This window comes from Balaenoptera physalus, assembly GCF_965194825.1.
Source record: "Balaenoptera physalus genome assembly, chromosome: 21".
Classification (NCBI taxonomy): domain Eukaryota; kingdom Metazoa; phylum Chordata; class Mammalia; order Artiodactyla; family Balaenopteridae; genus Balaenoptera; species Balaenoptera physalus.
Genome location: NC_138902.1, coordinates 41121958 through 41145673, shown reverse-complemented (window position 1 = coordinate 41145673; position 23716 = coordinate 41121958). Strand labels below are relative to the sequence as shown.

The 23716-nt window shown below is 37.8% G+C and overlaps 1 protein-coding gene across 1 annotated transcript in view; it reads left to right on the top strand.

Moving 5' to 3' along the window:
- LOC309651390 (uncharacterized protein) overlaps nucleotides 1-23716 on the top strand; it is a 797009-nt gene that overhangs the window by 589775 nt on the left and 183518 nt on the right. The window contains exon 13 of the mRNA XM_082444127.1: nucleotides 16652-16759. The gene's annotated coding sequence lies outside the window, so the exon portion shown is untranslated. The remainder of the gene's footprint in view (nucleotides 1-16651; nucleotides 16760-23716) is intronic.

Genomic DNA, 23716 nt, shown 5'->3' with positions numbered 1-23716 from the left:
TTTGTAATATAGGCAGAGACTGTAAAACTCTATTTACTTTGAAAAGTAAAATATTTCAATCCAGCCATTCGCATAACTCTGGCTTCAACTTCAACCTAAGTCAACTCAGTGGGAATTGGCAGACAAAACAATGTTAATATTCTCAGTTGTTGCCATACTGTGTCTGCTTTCTCATTCTTATAGAATTCATCCATCTCACTGTATTGAAATGGGTTTATGGCTTCCATAATTCATGTATGGATTAACATAATTTTCAGTGGTAATATTTGTTGAGTTTTAACATAGTTAAAAAAACAAGAAAATAAGCAAATGATATTTATTCATATTCAGATGTTGAAGAATAGCAGGGTTCTAGTATTGAGGACTGAAAAAAGACCAATGACTGTAATAGACAGAGACACAAAGTCTCACCTCTCCTTTCTATTTTGCTGCAAAAACACAGTATGCTTTACTGAATGACAGTGGCAATTGCTATGATATCAGCACTTTTCGTACTGTGGCTTTCAAAGACCTCAGTGATTATATTAAAGACAATTGCATGTCATCATTTCAAGAATTCTCTTTTAAAGATTCTGGGAATAATTGTGTTACATTTCAAGAAAATGTGTAGATAATAAGGAGTGCAGATTTTATACTGAAAGTGCACTTTCACATGTATATCAAAACATCCCAAAGAACATACCAAAATTTTTTTTCATACTTCTGCTAGTAATTATTTAGGATGTTTTTCAACAGCCATTGCTGTTTACCCAGAGATCATCCTGCCAAGCATACAACTGCCACAGAATCTACTCTAAGCACATTCTTTCTTCTAGAAATGGAAAACTTAATATAGATACTAATGTCAATAAACACTTTAAAGGAAATTTAAACAGTAAAATTAAACATTCAATTAATACACAGAAAGCTTGGTGGAGATAGATTTAAATGCAGAATTTGAGTGTGGACCAAAAAATGACATGGTAGAATAGAGGAAATTTAGGTGCAATAATGAATTTATTGCACTTCTGTGTGTCTAAGAAACATCTTAATGATATATGGACATGCTCATAGTAGATGATTACATGCTAAGTTATTACATATATATTATAATTTCAAATATGTAAATTTTTGAAATAAAGATTAGCATGCAAAGTTTTAAAATATAAATTGCTTTTATCTACACAGCACGGGCATGCATGGTTGCTCTTTATTCATACATCCTTAAGTTTTTCAAATTTTATCATTGATAATTCTTTTATTTTATAAAAATAAGTTGATTTATGCGTTAGAAATGAATTCTATTTTCAATATTTACTCTATAAGCTTTGAAATATGCTAACAGAAAACTAAAGGAAAACAACGTCTATCATGAAAATAGAATTCTTGTACTTCTATGATTTCTTTCAGTTGTGGTGTTTTTCTACACTGTGTATAACCACTGGAAATGCATTATTCTACTTTTTATTTCATATATATACATATATATGATGTCAGGTATATATATCTCTGTGTATATACACATACATGCATACACATACATGTGTATGTTTTCTGAACATGTGATCAAATGTGAATAATGACAATTCAAATTTTTTTAACATTCATTCTTGAGAAAAATTTGTGTGTTCTCTATTTTTAAAGACAATGAGTTATAAAACTAACTTCAAGATTGTCATTGAAACTTAAATAAAAATAGTATCTTAAAATCAGAATGTTTACACTATTGGCAAATGCAAGTTATTTTCTCATTTCTTTAGTATTAATTATGTCCCTGATTACGTTAGAATTTTCTTCTGGGCTGACTCTTAAAACCTGAATCAGTCATGACTAACTGGCCAAAGTGACTTCCATTTTTCCCTTAATTTTATATTGATAACTATGTAGACATATGAATGACTAGCTGAAGGCTGATTAATATTCAAAAATCACTGGTGGTTCCAAGAAAAATGGTAATGTGATATTTAAATACATCGTTCACTAATGATTACGTGGAAAGTTTTAAAAAAGGGGGAAAAAAACCCACTGGACATCTGAGGTTAATAGAAAGTGTGAGATGACAAGTAAACTAAAAGACCTACAGTGACCAGGCTGGTGATATTGAAGTCAAAGTTTGCTTCCTTCATATTTTAATCTAGATGAACTTCATATATGCACTGAAGGATAAAATACTAACCTGTAATTGTGTGAGATAAACTGTATGATTTTTAAAATTCCTCATGGATAATCCTTTGTGAATCACTTGTTTCTCAAGAGAAACTGTTTTTCCCTCGAAGGTGTAATGTGGGCTTATATGTTACACTCAGAGACAATTTATGCTCTAGTTAAATAACATGGAAGTCCAGAAATCAAGCTTAGAATAATTACGTTTTAATTCATGAGACTACTGATGGTATCTGAACTGTAAAATTTCCATTTGATAACATATGAGTGTGTGAACGTACATGTACATGTACAGAGAATTGGAATTTATTGTGTGTATGATTTTTATAGACAATAATAATGTTAATTAAATGTCTACTAAGATTCAGAGAGACGCAAATTATCTTAGAAAGATAAAAATCTGAAATACTTGCTATCATGACTCAATGGGCTAAGTATTTTTGCCAAAGAAGAGGATCTTAAATTGGCCTCTGTTTTTATTTGTATTTATAAAATAATAGCTTGAATCTATCATATTGACAAATACCTTCAGATTGTCTTCAAGCAAGAACTTTTCAAAGCCGGAGATGCCACTTTACATTTTATTCATTTCACACCAACTGAATCTGATATCTCTTATTACTTAACACTCCCAAGAGGGTGGAATTCAAATGTACATTCCTGACTTCAGACACATATTTACATACAATTCCTATTATTTGAATTCAACCAAATTTTCCTGTATTAGATACATGCAAAGTAAAGGTGTTTCCCAGCTTTTTTCCCCACATATTTATTTATAGATTTTTTTGAGCCACATCTATTAGGCTTTGTTCATAAGAGTGACTCATTGAATGCTATAGAAAAGATCTGAGTTGCCGAACACAAAAGGTAAGAATATACAACCATTAAATATCTGTCATCCAATTATATTGGATAAACTGATTTATTTTTCAGGTTAATAAAATTGCATTTTATTTTTTGCTTTTTCTTTTATTACCTACAGATTTAAATTACTCTTGTTGCTTCATGCCAGTGTCATTTTCTTACAAACAAAATATGAAAAATAATTGATAACTCAAAACTATTTTAAAAATCTAGTAGCAAACTCCATATCTAGTGAAATGGCAAATAAGGTATCCTGAAAGATGCTATAAAGGACACAACTAAAATATTTTACATAGTTAAATAAGTATCTTTTAAAATTGTATTTGAAGTGTCAAGAAAGCTATAGTCAATTTAGCTGAAGCATGACTCCAGAGATTTAGTAAAACGCTGACACCAATGCTACCCTCAGAACAAAGACTGAACATTGAAACTTTAATATTCACAGCCTCATAAAGGAGAGGAGATAAAGCCTAGAAATTATTCATGGTCACTAACTTAATAGTATGTCTTCGCCAGATATCTGGCACTAAAATAGCATTATTTTCAGTAAGAATGAAGTGGAAATAAACCAAAGTGAAAATAAGGAAAATAGACTGTCTCCAGTTTTGGAACAAGGTGGGAAAAAAAAGTCATCTCTAAAAATTTGCAATCATAAGCTTGCCCTAACAAAGATTTTCATTCTAAACAGCACTACCTAAGTATTATAAAAACTTCAGATAAGGTAGAGAATCATCTTCAAAAGAGGCCTCAAAATATTCTTTGAATTTTATTTGATATGTGTGCAGTCAAAATTCTCAACAAGGCAACTAAACCATGAGCAAGAGAAAACAAGAACAACTGTCAGCAAAATCATATCAGCAAAGACTTTAGATACTAGAGTTGTTCGTAGAATATGAAAGAGTTATGCTTAATATTTTAAATATATTCTTAACTTTTTATTTTGAAATATGCTTAGACTCATAGGAATCAGCAAACGTAATGAAGAGGATACCCGTATGACTTTCACCCAATGATAACATTTTGAATAACCATAGTACATTACCAAAAAAGAGGAAACTGACATTGGTACTATACTATTAATTCAGTTATAGACCTTATTTAGATTTATCATTTTTTGCATGCACTACTCATTTTTGGTGTATACTTCTATAAAATTTTATCACATGCATAGTTATGTGTAACCACCACCACAATCAGGATACAGTATTATTCTCTCTCCCCAAAGAAACTTCTTCATGATACCCCTTTACAGGCTCACCCACCCCCAACTCTAAACCCTGACCCCCCACTGATCTGTTCTTAAGCACTGTAATTTTTGTCATTCTAAGAATGTTATATAAATGGAATCATAAATATGTAACCTTTTGAGATTAGCATTTTTCACTCAATATAATGCTATTGAGATACATGTAATTTGAGTGTATCAATAGTGTGTTCCTTTTTAATGTTGTGTATCCTTCATGGTGTAAATGACCCACAGATTATTTATCCTTTCACTCACTGAAGGACGTCTAAGTTGTTTTCATTTTTTGGCTTCTAAAGTTAAAACTTCTATGAGCGTTTGTGTATAGGTTTCTGTGTAAACACATGTTTTCACTTCTTTAGAAGTCTAATTGTTGATTGTATTGGAAGTATACAGTTTTTACGAAACTGTCAAACTATTTTGCAGAGTTGCTGTACCATTTACATTCCCAACAACAATGTATGAAAGATTCAGTTGTCCCTTATCCTCACTAGCACTTAGTATTGTCGATGTTATTACAGCTGTTCTGAAAGGTGAGTGTAAAATCTCATCATAACTCTAAGTCTTATATCCCTAATGGCTAATGATAATGAGCATCTCTTTCATGTTCATAGATGACACAGATGTTTGTTCAAGTCTTTTGCACAGTTCCTCATTTGATTGGTTGTTTTCTTGCTGTTTCATTCCAAGAGCTCTTTAAATATTCTGGATACAATCTGTTTGTCAGATGTATAACTTGCAGATATTCTATCCCATCTCATCTGACTGAATCTCCATTTTTAAATATCTTTGAGTAAAAGAATAGCAAGTAAAATTAAGTCATTGAGAAGGTCTGGGTAAAATCAATTTGCATATGCTTTTCAATACCCAAATTGAGTAGAAATTTGGTTTAGAAAGAATGATTACATGACTAACAGGTGAATAATTTTACAAATTATTTGAATTCTAATTTGTTGCTTTTAACAAATTTGTAGAAAGATTTGATCATCTAGATATATAATGTATCACCAAGATAATTCTACTTTTTGATAGACAACACTTGTGAATTTTATCTCATAACTTAGAAACACTTTAAAAGTTAGGTAACGTTGCTGTACAAAACACCTTCCATTTCCATTGACTTACTTTCAGATACACTGTTTTCTCACTGGTTTCATTTCTAAAAATATACTGTAGAATAAAATTGATGCTGAACTCACTCTAATTCTTGCACCCAGTAATACTCATTCATAAATATATGAACTATTTAATAAAATATTACATGTAAGTAGATATAATATTAAGAGCCTTTTTAAAATTTTATTTTTATTGGAGTATAGTTGCTTTACAATGTTGTGTTAGTTTATACTGTATAGCAAAATGAATCAGCTATATGTATACATATATCCCCTCTTTTTTGGATTTCCTTCCCATTTAGGTCACCACAGAGCATTGAGTAGAGTTCCCTGAGCTATACAGTAGGTTCTCATTAGTTATCTATTTTAGACATAGTATCAATAGGGTATATATGTCAATCCCAGTCTCCCAGTTCATTCCGCCCCCTCCTTCCCCCCTTGGTGTCCATACGTTTGTTCTCTACGTCTGTGTGTCTGTTTCTGCTTTGCAAATAAGATCATCTATACCATTTTTCTAGATTCCACATATATGTGTTAATATACGATATTTGTTTTTCTCTTTCTGACTTACTTTACTTTGTATGACAGTCTCTAGGTCCATCCACATCTCTACAAATGACCCAATTTTGTTCCTTTTTACAGCTGAGTAATATTCCATTGTATATATGTACCACATCTTCTTTATCCATTAATCTGTCGATGGGCCTTTAGGTTGCTTCCATGTCCTGGCTATTGTATATAGTGCAGCAATGAACATTGGGGTGCATGTGTCTTTTTGAATTATGGTTTTCTCTGGGTATATGCCCAGTAGTGGGATTGCTGGGTCATATGGTAGTTCTACTTTTGTTTTTTTAAGGAACCTCCATACTGTTTTCCATAGTGGCTGTATCAATTTACATTCCCACCAACAGGGCAGGAGGGTTCCCTTTTCTCCACACTCTCTCCAGGATTTGTTGTTTGTAGATTTTCTGATGATGCCCATTCTAACTGATGTGAGGTGATACCTCACTGTAGTTTTGATTTGCATTTCTCTAATAATTAATGATGTTGAGCATCTTTTCATGTGTTTGTTGTGCATCTGTATGTATTCTTTGGGGAAATGTCTATTTAGTTCTTCTGCCCATTTTTTTTTTTTTTTTTTAACATCTTTATTGAAGTATAATTGCCTTACAATGGTGTGTTAGCTTCCGCTTTACAACAAAGTGAATCAGTTATACATATACAATATGTTCCCATTTCTCTTCCCTCTTGCATCTCCCTCCCTCCCACCCTCCCCATCCCATCCCTCTAGGTGGTCACAAAGCACCGAGCTGATCTCCCTGTGCTATGCGGCTGCTTCCCACTAGTTATCTATTTTACATTTGGTAGTGTATATATGTCCATGACACTCTCTTACCCTGTCACATCTCACCCCACCCCCTCCCCATATCCTCAAGTCCATTCTCTAGTAGGTCTGTGTCTTTATTCCCGTCTTGCCACTAGGTTCTTCATGGCCTTTTTTTTTTTTTTTTTCCCTTAGATTCCGTATATATGTGTTAGCATACTGTATTTGTTTTTCTCTTTCTGACTTACTTCACTCTGTATGACAGACTCTAACTCCATCCACCTCATTACAAATACCTCCATTTCATTTCTTTTTATGGCTGAGTAATATTCCATTGTATATATGTGCCACATCTTGTTTATCCATTCATCTGTCGATGGACATTTAGATTGCTTCCATGTCCTGGCTATTGTAAATAGAGCTGCAATGAACATTTTGGTACATGACTCTTTTTGACCTATGGTTTTCTCAGGGTATATGCCCAGTAGTGGGATTGCTGGGTCGTATGGTAGTTCTATTTGTAGTTTTTTAAGGAACCTCCATACTGTTCTCCATAGTGGCTGTATCAATTTACATTCCCACCAACAGTGCAAGAGTGTTCCCTTTCCTCCACACCCTCTCCAGCATTTCTTGTTTCTAGATTTTTTGATGATGGCCATTCTGACCGGTGTGAGATGATATCTCATTGTAGTTTTGATTTGCATTTCTCTAATGATTAATGATGTTGAGCATTCTTTCATGTGTCTGTAGGCCATCTGTATATCTTCTTTGGAGAAATGTCTATTTAGGTCTTCGGCCCATTTTTGGATTGGGTTGTTCGTTTTTTTGTTATTGAGCTGCATGAGCTGCTTGTAAATCTTGGAGATTAATCCTTTGTCAGTTGCTTCATTTGCAAATATTTTCTCCCATTCTGATGGTTGTCTTTTGGTCTTGTTTATGGTTTCCTTTGCTGTGCAAAAGCTTTTAAGTTTCATTAGGTCCCATTTGTTTATTTGTGTTCTTATTTCCATTTCTCTGGGAGCTGGGTCAAAAAGAATCTTGCTGTGATGTATGTCATAGAGTGTTCTGCCTATGTTTTCCTCTAAGAGTTTGATAGTGTCTGCCCTTACACTTAGGTCTTTAATCCATTCTGAGTTTATTTTTGTGCATGGTGTCAGGGAGTGTTCTATTTTCATACTTTTACATGTACCTGTCCAATCTTCCCAGCACCACTTATTGAAGAGGCTGTCTTTTCTCCACTGTATATGCTTGCCTCCTTTATCAAAAATAAGGTGCCCATATGTGTGTGGGTTTATCTCTGGGCTTTCTATCCTGTTCCATTGATCTATATTTCTGTTTTTGTGCCAGTACCAAACTGTCTTGATTACTGAAGCTTTGTAATATAGTCTGAAGTCAGGGAGCCTGATTCCCCCAGCTCCATTTTTCGTTCTCAAGATTGCTTTGGCTATTCGGGGTCTTTTGTGTTTCCATACAAATTGTGAAATTTTTTGTTCTAGTTCTGTGAAAAATGCCAGTGGTAGTTTGATAGGGATTGCATTGAATCTGTAGATTGCTTTGGGTAGTAGAGTCATTTTCACAATGTTGATTCTTCCAATCCAGGAACATGGTATATCTCTCCATCTATTTGTATCATCTTTAACTTCTTTCATCAGTGTCTTATAATTTTCTGCATACAGGTCTTTTGTCTCCTTAGGTAGGTTTATTCCTAGATATTTTATTCTTTTTGTTGCAATGGTAAATGGGAGTGTTTTCTTAATTTCACTTTCAGATTTTTCGTCATTAGTGTATAGAAATGCAAGAGATTTCTGTGCATTAATCTTGTATCCTGCTACTTTACCAAATTCATTGATTAGCTCTAGGAGTTTTCTGGTAGCATCTTTAGGATTCTCTATGTATAGTATCATGTCATCTGCAAATAGTGACAGCTTTACTTCTTCTTTTCCGATTTGGATTCCTTTTATTTCTTTGTCTTCTCTGATTGCTGTGGCTAACACTTCCAAAACTATGTTGAATAATAGTGGTGAGAGTGGGCAACCTTGTCTTGTTCCTGATCTTAGTGGAAATGGTTTCAGTTTTTCACCATTGAGGACAATGTTGGCTGTGGGTTTGTCATATATGGCCTTTATTATGTTGAGGAAAGTTCCCTCTATGCCTACTTTCTGCAGGGCTTTTATCATAAATGGGTGTTGAATTTTGTCGAAAGCTTTCTCTGCATCTATTGAGATGATCATATGGTTTTTCTCCTTCAGTTTGTTAATATGATGTATCACATTGATTGATTTGCGTATATTGAAGAATCCTTGCATTCCTGGGATAAACCCCACTTGATCATGGTGTATGATCCTTTTAATGTGCTGTTGGATTCTGTTTGCTAGTATTTTGTTGAGGATTTTTGCATCTATGTTCATCAGTGATATTGGCCTGTAGTTTTCTTTCTTTGTGACATCTTTGTCTGGTTTTGGTATCAGGGTGATGGTGGCCTCGTAGAATGAGTTTGGGAGTGTTCCTCCCTCTGCAATATTTTGGAAGAGTTTGAGAAGGATAGGTGTTAGCTCTTCTCTAAATGTTTGATAGAATTCACCTGTGAAGCCATCTGGTCCTGGGCTTTTGTTTGTTGGAAGGTTTTTAATCACAGTTTCAATTTCAGTGCTTGTGATTGGTCTGTTCATATTTTCTATTTCTTCCTGGTTCAGTCTCGGCAGTTTGTGCATTTCTAAGAATCTGTCCATTTCTTCCAGGTTGTCCATTTTATTGGCATAGAGTTGCTTGTAGTAATCTCTCATGATCTTTTGTATTTCTGCAGTGTCAGTGGTTACTTCTCCTTTTTCATTTCTAATTCTATTGATCTGAGTCTTCTCCCTTTTTCTCTTGATGAGTCTGGCTAATGGTTTATCAATTTTGTTTATCTTCTCAAAGAACCAGCTTTTAGTTTCATTGATTTTTGCTATTGTTTCCTTCATTTCTTTTTCATTTATTTCTGACCTGATCTTTATAATTTCTTTCCTTCTGCTGGCTTTGGGGTTTTTTTGTTCTTCTTTCTCTAATTGCTTTAGGTGCAAGGTTAGGTTGTTTATTCGAGATGTTTCCTGTTTCTTGAGGTAGGCTTGTATTGCTATAAACTTCCCTCTTAGCACTGCTTTTGCTGCGTCCCATAGGTTTTGGGTCGTCGTATCTCCATTGTCATTTGTTTCTAGGTATTTTTTGATTTCCCCTTTGATTTCTTCAGTGATCACTTCGTTATTAAGTAATGTATTGTGTAGCCTCCATGTGTTTGTATTTTTTACAGATCTTTTCCTGTAATTGATATCTAGTCTCATAGCGTTGTGGTCGGAAAAGATACTTGATACGATTTCAATTTTCTTAAATTTACCAAGGCTTGATTTGTGACCCAAGATATGATCTATCCTGGAGAATGTTCCATGAGCACTTGAGAAAAATGTGTATTCTGTTGTTTTTGGGTGGAATGTCCTATAAATATCAATTAAGTCCATCTTGTTTAATGTATCATTTAAAGCTTGTGTTTCCTTATTTATTTTCATTTTGGATGATCTGTCCATTGGTGAGAGTGGGGTGTTAAAGTCCCCTACTATGATTGTGTTGCTGTCGATTTCCCCTTTTATGGCTGTTAGTATTTGCCTTATGTATTGAGGTGCTCCTATGTTGGGTGCATAAATATTTACAATTGTTATACCTTCCTCTTGTATCGATCCCTTGATCATTATATAGTGTCCTTCTTTGTCTCTTGTAATAGTCTTTATTTTAAAGTCTATTTTGTCTGATATGAGAATTGCTACTCCAGCTTTCTTTTGATTTCCATTTGCATGGAATATCTTTTTCCATCCCCTCACTTTCAGTCTATATGTGTCTCTAGGTCTGAAGTGGGTCTCTTGTAGACAGCATATATATGGGTCTTGTTTTTGTATCCATTCAGCCAGCCTGTGTCTTTTGGTGGGAGCATTTAATCCATTTACATTCAAGGTAATTATCGATATGTATGTTCCTATTCCCATTTTCTTAAATGTTTTGGGTTTGTTATTGTAGGTGTTTTCCTTCTCTTGTGTTTCTTGCCTAGAGAAGTTCCTTTAGCATTTGTTGTAAAGCTGGTTTGGTGGTGGTGAACTCTCTCAGCTTTTGCTTGTCTGTAAAGGTTTTAATTTCTCCATCGAATCTGAATGAGATCCTGCTGGGTAGTGTAATCTTGGTTGCAGGTTTTTCTCCTTCATCACTTTAAGTATATCCTGCCACTCCCTTCTGGCTTGCAGAGTTTCTGCTGAAAGATCAGATGTTAACCTTATGGGGATTCCCTTGTGTGTTATTTGTTTTTTTTCCCTTGCTGCCTTTAATATGTTTTCCTTATATTTAATTTTTGACAGTTTGATTAGTATGTGTCTTGGTGTGTTTCTCCTTGGGTTTATCCTGTATGGGACTCTCTGTGCTTCCAGGACTTGTTTAACTATTTCCTTTCCCATATTAGGGAAGTTTTCAACTATAATCTCTTCAAATATCTTCTCAGTCCCTTTCTTTTTCTCTTCTTCTTCTGGGACCCCTATAATTCGAATGTTGGCGCGTTTAATGTTGTCCCAGAGGTCTCTGAGACTGTCCTCAGTTCTTTTCATTCTTTTTTCTTTATCCTGCTCTGCAGTAGTTATTTCCACCATTTTATCTTCCAGGTCACTTATCCTTTCTTCTGCCTCAGTTATTCTGCTATTGATCCCATCTAGAGTATTTTTAATTTCATTTATTGTGGTTTTCATCATTGCTTGGTTCCTCTTTAGTTCTTCTACGTCCTTGTTAAATGTTTCTTGCATTTTGTCTATTCTATTTCCAAGATTTTGGATCATCCTTACTATCATTATTCTGAATTCTTTTTCAGGTGGACTTCCTATTTCCTCTTCATTTGTTAAGTCTGGTATGTTCTGACCCTGCTCCTTCATCTGCTGTGTGTTTTTCTGTCGTCTCATTTTGCTTATCTTACTGTGTTTGGGGTCTCCTTTTCACAGGCTGCAGGTTCGTAGTTCCTGTTGTTTTTGGTATCTGTCCCCAGTGGCTAAGGTTGGTTCAGTGGGTTGTGTAGGCTTCCTGGTGGAGGGAACTAGTGCCTGAGCTCTGGTGGATGAGGTTGGATCTTGTCTTTCTGGTGGGCACGTCCACGTCTGGTGGTGTATTTTGGGGTGTCTGTGGCCTTATTATGATTTTAGGCAGCCTCTCTGCTAATGGATGGGGCTGTTTTCCTGTCTTGCTAGTTGTTTGGCATAGGGTGTCCAGCACTGTAGCTTGCTGGTCGTTGAGTGAAGCTGGGTCTTGATGTTGAGATGGAGATCTCTGAGAGATTTTTGCTGTTTGGTATTACGTGGAGCTGGGAGGTCTCTTGTGGACCAGTGTCCTGAAGTTGGCTCTCCCACCTCAGAGGCACGGCCCTGATGCCTGGCTGGAGCACCAAGAGCCTTTCGTCCACACGGCTCAGAGTAAAAGGGAGAAAAAATAGAAAGAAAGAAAGAAAGAAAGAAAGAAAGAAAGGAAGGAAGGAAGGAAGGAAGGAAGGAAGGAAGGAAGGAAGGAAGGAAGGAAGGAAGGAAGGAAGAAAGAGGCTATAATATAGTGAAGTAAAATAAAGCTATTGTAAAGCAAAGCTATACAGACAAAATCGCACCCAGAAGCATGTACATATACACTCACAAATAAAAGGAAAAGGGGAAAAATTAATATATCCTGCTCCCAAAGTCCACCTCCTGAATTTGGGATGATTCGTTGTCTATTCAGGTATTCACCAGATGCAGGCACGTCAAGTTGTTTGTGGAGTTTTAATCTGCTGCTTCTAAGGCTGCTGGGAGAGATTTCCCCTTATCTTCCCTGTTCGCACAGCTCCTGGGGTTCAGCTTTGGATTTGGACCCGCCTCTGTGTGTAGGTCGCCTGAGGGCGTCTATTCCCCGCACAGACAGGACGGGGTTAAAGGAGCAGCTGCTTCGGGGGCTCTGGCTCACTCAGGCCGGGGGGAGGGAGGGGTACGGAGGAGGCGGGGCGAGCCTGCGGCGGCCGAGGCCGGCGTGACATTGCACCAGCCTGAGGTGGGCAGTGCGTTCTCCCGGGGAACTTGTCCCCGGATCGCGGGAGCCTGGCGGTGGCGGGCTGCACCGGCTCCCAGGAGGGGCGGTGTGGAGAGTGACCTGTGCTCACACACAGGCTTTTTGGAGGCGGCAGCAGCAGCCCCAGCGTCTCACGCCCGTCTCTGGGGTCCGTGCTGATCGCCGCGGCTCGCGCCTTTCTCTGGAGTTCGTTTAGGCGGCGCTCTGAATCCCCTCTCCTTGCGCTCAGCGAAATAAAGAGGCAAGAAAAAGTCTCTTGCCTCTTAGGCAGCTTCAGACCTTTTCCCGGTCTCCCTCCCAGCCAGCTGTGGTGCGCTAACCCCTTCAGGCTGTGTTCACGCCGCCAGCCCCAGTCCTCTCCCTGCGATCCAACCGAAGCCCCAGCCTCAGCTCCCAGCCCCGCCCGCCGAGCAGCCAAGCCTCTCGGGCTGGTGAGCGCTGCTTGGCGCCGAGCCTCTGTGCGGGAATCTCTCCGTTTTTTTCCTCTGCGCCCCTGTTGCTGTGGGGTCTGCGGTGATCGCCGCGGCTCGCGCCCTTCTCTGGAGTTCGTTTAGGCGGCGCTCTGAATCCCCTCTCCTTGCGCGCCGCGAAACAAAGAGGCAAGAAAAAGTCTCTTGCCTCTTCGTTCTGCCCATTTTTTGATTGTGTTCTTTTTTTTTTTTTTTTTGAGCTGCATGAGCTGTTTGTATATTAAGAGACATTTTCAATATAACTTTCATTTTATGCCTTTTTTAAAAATTTGCCATACATTTTTATTGTTTTGACCAGGTATATGCTAAAATAATTGAAGTCTTAACTCAGTCCTGAAAAAATCTTTTAAAATGTACAGGCTTATGGCCTAAAGAATTAAACATAGAGTTCAATACATGTATGTGATTTTATAGATAAAAATTATTACATGATGATTAATAGAAGACTTTCCAATTTAAAATTTATAATATATAAGGGTAATAGTCTATGAGAAATGTGTAATGAAAATATGACTTAAGAGGAAAAGGTGACATAGTCAAAAATTTGACTGTTAAAGATGGATTTATTTATGTGTTTTTTTCTTCATAGATAAATGTGAGTTATCAAATTGCTTTGGTATTTAAATTCCAATGGGTCATTTCAAAGAGAAATATACAATTTTATTTTAAATATAAATATTTACAACAATATAATTGAGATTACATTTGTCATTTATTATAAAACTATTAAGAAGCCTATTATCTAAAATGTAGATATCATCATAAAATATGTGATTATTTATCAAGGGCAGGACTGTTGTCTTTTTTTCTTGTCCAGCACAAACAAAATCTCAAGTACGAAGACATCGCAATATGCCACAATTGATTAAATTAATATTAGTAATTAAATAACTAGGTTAACCAGTTAGGATTTGTTGTCTCACCATGTTTCTGAATTTCCCCTTGAAATAATGTCCTTGCCTTTGGGATAACATATTAATAATACTAACATAATCTGTGAATTAAATCCAGAAAAATAGAAACAGGCACAGTTTCTACAAAAGGATATGTGATGCTGTTGAGAAAAATTTAAGATGTATGAGATTATAGAGAGGACATATAAAATAAATTTTAAAATAAAGTACATATGCAAAATAACAACCTCATAATATGTTCTTCAGTTTCTTTCAGTGTTATTTGAAGCAAATATTTCAATTCATGTGAATAGTATGCTTAGACACCTCTTTCTGGTTCTAAGTGCCTACTTGAACTTCCCTCCTTAAAACTTCTCATATATATTCTACTGACTCATACAAAAGTAGTTGATGTCTGTGTATTGTTACTGGTAAAATAAAGAAATTCTTTGAATATTTCTGATATCTTACAATTATATCTAAAGGAAAAATCTGCTTCTATCCATATATTTCAAAGAATTTTACATAATTTCATACTTATATACTAAAATTTAGTCTTGTGTTTAATGGATACTGTATTTATGCCATATAATTTGGAAAAAAATTGCAGATATCTATTATTCATATTTTTTGCTATTTAATGCCATTGATTACTTCAACTTCTACTTTCTAGAAGTACAAATAAGACTAAATTAATTTTATTCTCTCAGAAAATGCATCATATATTTTATAAAATTACTTTCATTTTAGTTAAATTACTTCAGTTTTGCTAGACTACATTATCTCCTATGCACCTTCATGGAAAAAGTGATTTGAATACTTTTATATAATAAAGATTTATATAGATCGTATCATAAGAGATAAAACATAGATCATGAAACATTTCAAGATGTATAGAAACCACAAAAATCATATACTTTCAAAGGAAATGACAACTTAAATTAAAATTGAAGAAAACTGTAGTCTGTTAATTTGCAGTTATTTAAAGAAACACAAGCTTAGAAATGTCAGATTCTTGGTATATTAATACCCATTTTATTTTACCCCTTCAGAGAAAATTAACTGCTCTGAATGAACACACAGAACAACCAAGGGCACACAATATATTGCTTTGTACACTAGCAATTTTATTCTTAATTTTCCAAAATATTTCTCCCATCAATACTTTGATTGTCCTAGAGAATATTAAGCTACAGCCCATCCAGTGCTCTTAAAAAGAAAAAAATTAATGAAACAAAAAACAAACAAATACCAGAGAAACTGCACTCTCGAATGAGAAGAACAAGGGTTGTGTTTATTCATTTCACTCTCCTATTCTAGAGGAGACAAGTGGTTTGTTTCTGTCCCCAGAGAAAGCTCTTGGTATGAGCTTTGAAATGTCAAGTATAATTAAGACAAAGTATTCTTTTTTAGCCCAACAAAAGAAATACATCTTTCAAAATAACTGTCTCTTGAAGTTAGAGAACACAAACTGTCAGTCTCAGTTGAAACATCTCACTGTGCTAAATCAGTTGTCAACTTCAGCGCGGCTCCAAGTTGGCATAGCATCTAGCTGGTGCCCCATCACTGCCCAGCATGGCTGGTCTGACCCATGGTACAATCACAGCACATTTATAAAGTTCTGACTATTCAGTCCAAGAGAACCAAGATGCCAACTGCCATAAAATGTAAACAATATGAGTTTGTTTGTGACAGAATCAACTTAAGTTGAAATAGTACATTCGGGAGTAGTTGGAATGAAACGTGTAAGAAAAAAGGAAGACTTAAATACAGTTTAGCATTTCACTGAAATTTCTGATTTAGCTGTCATGGTACATGCTGTATTTTATTGGGTTTTTTTTATTTTTTATTTTTGGCTGTGTTGGGTCTTCACCGCTGCACACAGGCTTTCTCCAGTTGTGGCGAGCCGGGTCTACTCTTCGTTGTGGTGCACAGGCTTCTCATTGCGGTGGCTTCTCCTGTTGTGGAGCATGGGCTCTAGGTGCTCAGGCTTCATTAGTTGTGGCACACGGGCTCAGCAGCTGTGGCTCGCGGGCTCCAGAGCGCAGCCTCAGCAGTCGTGGCGCACTGGCTTAGTTGCTCCGTGACATGTGGGATCTTCCTGGACCAGGGCTCGAACCCGTGTCCCCTGCATTGGCAGGCGGATCCCCAACCACTGTGCCACCAGGGAAGTCCCATGCTATATTTTAGACATGTGAGAGTTCATTTCTTCAGAGAGCAGCCATACCGCACACTTCTATAGAAAATATACAATCCTTCGTGATTTCATGGATGGTTTCTCCTAACAGAATGTATATTAATGTAACACAAAAATATGTGTAAACCTTATTGTAGGAGATTTTTTCAAGGAATACACTTATACTCAATGCCTGGCTGGATACAAATATGTTATCAGAAAAAAATTTTTTTAATTTATTAAAATTTTCTATCCATATTTTTTCAAATGGGAAAGAAACCGGTGTGATTTTTATGAATAAATAGTTTTTATTTTCATTATTTTTTCTTGTGAACAGCTAAGAAGAAGCTCCAACATGCAATTGACAGACCATGCTCTTAGATTAAGGGATACTTTAGTTCCCAGACAGATATGCCACTAACAGACTGTATGAGCTCAGCAAATGGTAAGTGACCTCATCATCATAATTATTACTTTATTAGGTGCTGTGGGCTTTATGATTAAAGCCAGTTTTCACTCAGTGTATAATAGTTCCTATCTATACTTCTGTCAAATGGGCGTTCTTGAAGTTTCATACCTGGAAGATATTTTTGAAACTTGGAAGGACATTTTGTTGGAGGGATGCATATAGCTGGCCTGATTTCAGCTTCATTTTGCAGTTTTGAGAACTCCATGTCTTTTCTCGTACTCTTGCTTCTGCTCTACACGGCTTTCTCTAATTTTCTCTTCCTGGACATGTTTATCTGTTCTTCAAGACAAGTCAGTTGTGACCTCATAAGTAGAGCGTTCCCTAATACTTGAAGGCACTTTAATAACCCCTTTTACTTTGTTTTCAAGACATACTACTGTTGTATTTGTTCTAGTCCTTATTCCACTGATTATGGTAGGTTAAATACGTACCTATACTCTGAGCTAATTATCAGTTTTTCAAGGGCAGAGGATATATCTTACTAATTTTTAAATCATTAGTTCCTGATAACAAGTAAGAATTGATAAAGTATCTGACATGAATTTAATTCAGTTTAAATACCATGCTCACCATTTTAATAAGTCCATATTAACATAAGTGTAAAAGTTGAAGAAGATCATCCATATTGTGTTAATGACCCTGTTTATATGTCTTCAAGACTCATGTCCACATCTCATGGGGAAACAATGTGAGCAGGACAGATTAGATGATAGGTGCAGAAATAATGCCAAGAATACGAATGATTTGGGAGAACTGTATTTTACCAAAAATACACTATATTCTAAATTTGAGCCCCTTCTTGACAGAGCAATGCATAGAAAGACTTCTCCTTAGACCCCCCCCCCCAAAATTCACCAGGCTTCTTGTAATAATTTTGAGCTTTTTTTTTTTTTTTTTTTTTAAATCTTACATTTATTCTTATTCTCTTTTTCCAGATTGGTGCAGAATTTTTTTTTTTTAATATTTATTTATTTATTTATTTTGGCTGTGTTGGGTCTTCGTTTCTGTGCGAGGGCTTTCTCTAGTTGAGGCAAGCGGGGGCCACTCTTCATCGCAGTGCGCGGGCCTCTCACTATCGCGGCCTCTCTTATTGCGGAGCACAGGCTCCAGACGCGCAGGCTCAGTAGTTGTGGCTCACGGGCCCAGTTGCTCCGCGGCATGTGGGATCTTCCCAGACCAGGGCTCGAACCCGTATCCCCTGCATTGGCAGGCAGATTCTCAACCACTGCGCCACCAGGGAAGCCCCTAATTTTGAGCTTTTTAGACAACTAGAAGGCATGAAAATAAGCCCAAAAATCAGTCAAGAGAAAGGGACGTCTTCATTTTTTTAACAGAAAAACTGAACCTCAAGGAGGTCTCACATCCCCTTTTACCCATCACTCATCTTCTCAAGTCTGTATCTGTACACATAGTGTTAAATCACTTAAGAACCACGAATGGATAGTACACATTCTAACTGAACCAACTGTTAATCATTTATTGGGCCATATATATGCCAAAGAGTATGTTATTTGTATGTTTTGCTTTATTTCATCTTCATAACAATTTTAGGAAATGTATTTACGGATGGTAAAATTGAGGCTTATCGAATTTTCTCAAGTCTATACAATTTGAAAGCCTGTGTTCTAAAAACTCCTCTGTACTCCTTTCTTAAAGGAAAGCTCTTGATGACTATTCCTCATTAATGATTGTTGTGCTAAAAATGTGTTTTTTGCCAGTGTGTTAAAAAATTTCCATCTGCTTTCAAAACATATTTATAGATTATTAAAAAGTGGCTAAATTTTGCAATGGAAGTAGCATGTTGATCTGTAATATCAGGAAGAGAGACTCAGCTAAAATGAATAATGCCAGAATATTTCAAAAATAAGATAACTCATGCACATTAAAATATGCTCAGTGAAAGTATAATCTGATCAGGTGTGTCTTCTTCCCCTTGGCCTTGCATATGACCATAATTGCATATGTTAAGGACCATGTTAGGAGGCTGGCTCCCGGCTCAACCCCATTACGTAATTCTTCCTGCTGACCATTGGCCATTACAGAGGCTTTATCTGACAGGCCTCGGGGGTCACGGTGCTCTTCCCACACCAGACGCCCTGCACAGCCTTTGCAACGCAGTCTCTGAAGGGAGCTGCCATCAAGGACCCGGGCCCTCCTGGTGGTGACCCTCTCTCAGGTATTTACATTCCTAGCCCTGATGCCTTCATTCCTGGTCATTCGTCTGAGGCCTGGGGCAGAGGTCTTCTTCTTTAGGCGTGCTGACAGCCCCTCGTGGGAAGCAGGAGAAATCCTCACAGACACTTTTCCCCACTCTGACTCTGTACCCTCCACCTCTCCACTGCTAGCCCTTCCCCCCTCATGCTCTCCTCCACCCCAGGCTTGTTCAGCTGCGGAGCCTTTGGGTCAGGGCTCCCTCAGCAGTGAGATGACCCCGACATCTGCACACCTGCCTGACCCTCCAAGAGTAAGCCTTCCCGTGAGGAAAATATGACAGGGGACCGGATTCCGTATTAGCCTCCTGCTTCTCCCGCTGCAGCGACTAAAGGCTTGGCTCCTTCATTGTTGGCTTGTTGCTTCAATGGGCACCTCTGATGCCTGACAGCCCGGCTCCTGCTCTCCCTGCTCAGCTGAGCTCCTAACGCCACATAGTAAGGAGTCTGAGGTTATTTTTTGATGTCTCACCGCTGAAAGGTTTTCAGCATCACTCCTCTCCATCCTCTGCCTCACACCTTATCCAGCTTATGAGAGACCCAGACGGTGACTCCTTCGGTGCCAACGAGAGATTCAGCGCGCTCAGACCTTACTCTGTGTGCGACAGCCTTCATCCCAGCCCCGCCTGCTAACCACAGTTAAACCCCTTTCCTTGCTTTTTCCATCTTAGGACTTTTTTAGAGAGGTTGCCCTGCACTCTCCAGAAAGTCTCGTTATATAAATGATAACATTTTTCACAGTCTTTTATGTATGTATGATTATCGGTCTTACTATCTAAACCAAATTTTGGGTAGGGGTGCATCCTCTTTTTGAAGAGTGGCTGCCACAGACTATACTAGGAAGAATAAGTGATGAAGCCAGTTAACATCACTAGGTTCAGTCTAGAGATTCAGGGCCTTGTTTCCAGAGACGGTTGCCCCGTAGGTGAGACGCGAAGAATGGAGTGGGATTACCCAGGTCATGAGGCCAGAATGTTCTTGGTGAAATAAGTATATTGGAAAAAGCACAAAGACAAGAGCATTCATGATCCAGAGACATTTGAAACAGGCTCTGAAAGTAAAACAAAGGGAATTGTTGAATTTTGTGAAGTGTGTGAGTTTGTTGAGGATAAAAAGACGAAACCCAGAGTCCTGGCTTGGATAACTTGCTGATAACTTCGTTCGTGTGTATGAGATGTGAAATACTTCGGATTATTTGATGTAAGATATTTGTGGGGCATAGAGTTAGATTGTCTAATATGCAGATGAGTGAATCTGACACTCCGGGGAGAGGGCTGGGCTAGAGACTCTAGGGTGTGTGAAATATAAGTAGTAATTTATGTCATAAGAAGGAAAGGGTATTCAGAGATTGCACTAACAATAAATACACTGAAGGGTCAGAATGGTTAGAAGAGATTAAGTAATTCGACTTCAGGTAAGCTGAGAGGTGTGGTTATGGACAGAACTGTGTTCCCACCAAATTCATGTGTTGAAGCCCTTACCCGCAGTGTGACTGTGTATAGAGACAGGGCCTTCGGGGAGGTCATTAAGGTTAAATGAAGTCCTAAGGGTGGAACCCTAATGCCGTGGGACTGATGTCCTTATAAGGAGACAAGGCACCCAGCGCTGTCTGTGCCGGCCCCGGGGAAGGGCCATGCTAGGACTGGACAGGAAGGCAGCCATGTGCGAGCTAGAGAGACGCCCTCAGAAACCGAGCTCCTGGCACCTCAGTCTCCACCTTCCTGCTTCCAGAACTCAGAGAAAAGAAATGTCTGTTGTTTACGCCACCAAGCCCGTGATGCTCTATTATGATAGCCCAAGCAGACTAATTCAGATGCGCTCAGTTCTAGAAGGGAGGGTGGGGAGGAGCTTGAGAAGAAGAACCGCGTACCATAGACAAGTCAGGTAAACTAAGAATCAAAATATCCATTTGCTTCAGAAAGAAGTCTTTCTATTTACTCTGTAACCTAGGTTGAAGCAGTTGTAGGGCTTGGGGTGGAAGTGGAAGTCAGATTACAAAGGGAAGAAGAGTGAACAGGGTGTTTGTTGTGACAAAAAGGGAAGGCGCTATGGGACAGAGATAGAAATGAGGCTTGAGGCGATGGGAGAGAAAGTTGATGGAAGGCTTCTGTTGACTGTGATTGACTGGAGTGTATTTAAATGCTAATGAGAACGAGCCCCACAGAAAGGAAAATGCTGACAATATGTGGGAGAAAATGCCTCATCAACAAAAGAGCCTCCGATGAGGAAACATCTGCGTTGGTTTTATACGGCTCTGGAGATGGACCCAGCTTCCGCTCCTATGATGTCAGAAAGCTGACCCTGAGAGTCTGGGTTCCAGCGTGAGATGCGAGTGATTTGCAGGGATGATCCGAAAACAGCGCCATTTAGCCTTTACTCTTTCGTCTGGTACCTGAAAGTACATAGTAAAGTATTCCATAGTGCCACTTAAACGTTATCGTTATTTCCTCATAACTTAAAACTGTTCCAGATAAGAAGAGATCTAAATGCAAGTTCCACATCTCGGGAGCAGAGATTGTCTATTTGTGAGTACATTGAAAATAGATGCGTCTCAGAGCCTTCAGGTCAGATAGCTATTGCTTTATTATAGATTGCCCCCAAATTTGTTACTTCCCCCTACAACCATCATTTATTCTGTACAAAATCTGCAATTTGGGCAGAGCTTGGTGGGGACAGCTACCTCCTCCCCAAGTGGCACCGGCTAGCCTGGCTCAACTCTGAACTGGAAACTCCACTCTTAAGAGAGCTAGTTCACATGACGGACAGGTTGGTGATGACAGGTGGCAGCTCTGGGAGGCAGGGAGGCAACGTCCCTGGAGTCCCTCCACCCTCCACACGGGCATCTGCATGACCCGCTTGAGCTCCCTTAAGAATGGTGCCTAGGATTCAAGAATGAACGGCTCACAAATGACTTCACTGGAATCTGCCAGTTTATTAAGGGTCGATCCTGTACACCGTAAAGTGTAATTTCCACTGTGTTCTGTTGGTCAAAGAGTCAGAGTTCATATCCAAGGCGAGCTGACATAGACTTCACCTTTCAACGAGAGGAGCGTCAAAGAATTTTCCAGACATGTTTCACAATGGCCACAAACCACAAAAGCTTAAATCGCTTGCCATTTTAACCCTTTGTTATTGAAAAGATAACATTAGAAAAAACAATACTTTCAAAACAGCAGTTAGAGTAAATGTTAACCAGAAGGGAGAAATATATATTTACTATTAAAATATAAGCATCCATGTGTATTTGTGAGTAAATATCAGTTATTTGCAGCTGAGCAAATATTTCGTAATAGTCTTGACATCTAAGAACACCTTCTATAATTCAATTGCTACATTTGTTAATTATTTTCACTAGAAATTCATAGAACTTCATACTACCCTCTTTGAAGGACTTTAGCACCATTGTTAAGAGATTAGTTTCTGAAGCCAAAAGGCTGAATTTACCACTCCTTTTTCCTAACTTACTACTAATTTTCTAACTCCTCTATTTTTCAGCTTACCTATAGGGAAAAAGAGGTTAGGAAGACCACCTACCCAAAAAAGACTCTTTTGAAAAGGTAATGAGAAAATGCTTCTAAAGCATTTACTTTGGTGATTAGCACGTAGTGAGCACTCCACAGGTCTTAGTATTTTTACTGGGAGGGTCTGGTTTGAAATGGTTTAAGTTCAGATGTCCTTGATGCAGCATTGTCATTTAGATAATCTGAAAGATGATCAAAAGAGATAAAAACTCATGAACTATTAAAAAGTTTCACTGGAAACCTATATAATGTCAGATTTTTTAGAGAGTGCTTTCACAATATAATACAGATGAATTTAATTTATACTATAGGTTATGAAAAATAATTTTCCCTCTACTCTTCTAGGGCTCGGCTGAGACACCGCCCCTCCCCATTGTAATAAAAGATTAACAGGAGAAAAACAAACAGAAGTTTAATAACATGTATACCTCCTGTGTACATGGGAGAGACCCAGGAAGGTGAGTAACTCCCCAAAATGGCCCAAGCCACCACCTTAAATACTGTGTCCAGTTAAACAAAAGAAAGTGTTGGGGCATGGGGAAGCCAGCTCTGGGCAGCTGTCAGGAAAAGCACAGTAAATAAGGGTAAGGTTATTACGCAGATTTAGGGCATTGTCTTCTCCATTGATAAGAGTTTCTGGAGATTTGGTCATCCTTCTCTTCCTCATAACAAAAAGGGAGACACCCTTTCGAATGGAGATTTCCCATATAAATGTAAATGTCTCTTACAAAAGGGTAACTTCTACTCAGTTTTCAGAGCTTTTCCTAGGTCTGCTGCTTCTTAAAAGTAATCAGTCTATAATAATAATCCTTATGCCAAAGAGGTATATTTTGGGGTGGCAAATTCTGCCGTCCTTCAGTACACACACACTGTTTAGTCAATGGCTCATGTAGGCTTTATTTCTTACAAAAGACACTTCCTGAAAAGAGGTTAACGGTTCTTTGTACCTACTTTAGTAGTTTCCAATCCTCGATTTAGAGACCCATGGTTGGTATCAGTCAGAAACCAAAGCCCTGGTCTTTGTTATAACTAGAGCACTGCCCCAAACTCTCCACTTTTCTGCATTCCCTCAGATAGTGGACATCCCATAAATTAAAAATCGACTGGATGGGAAATGAGAATGTGGAGGTAGAGAAGGAAATGGCAAGGATTGTGAGGACTTAATAGCATTCTGGGAAGTGCAGAACTGATTCCAAGTAAAA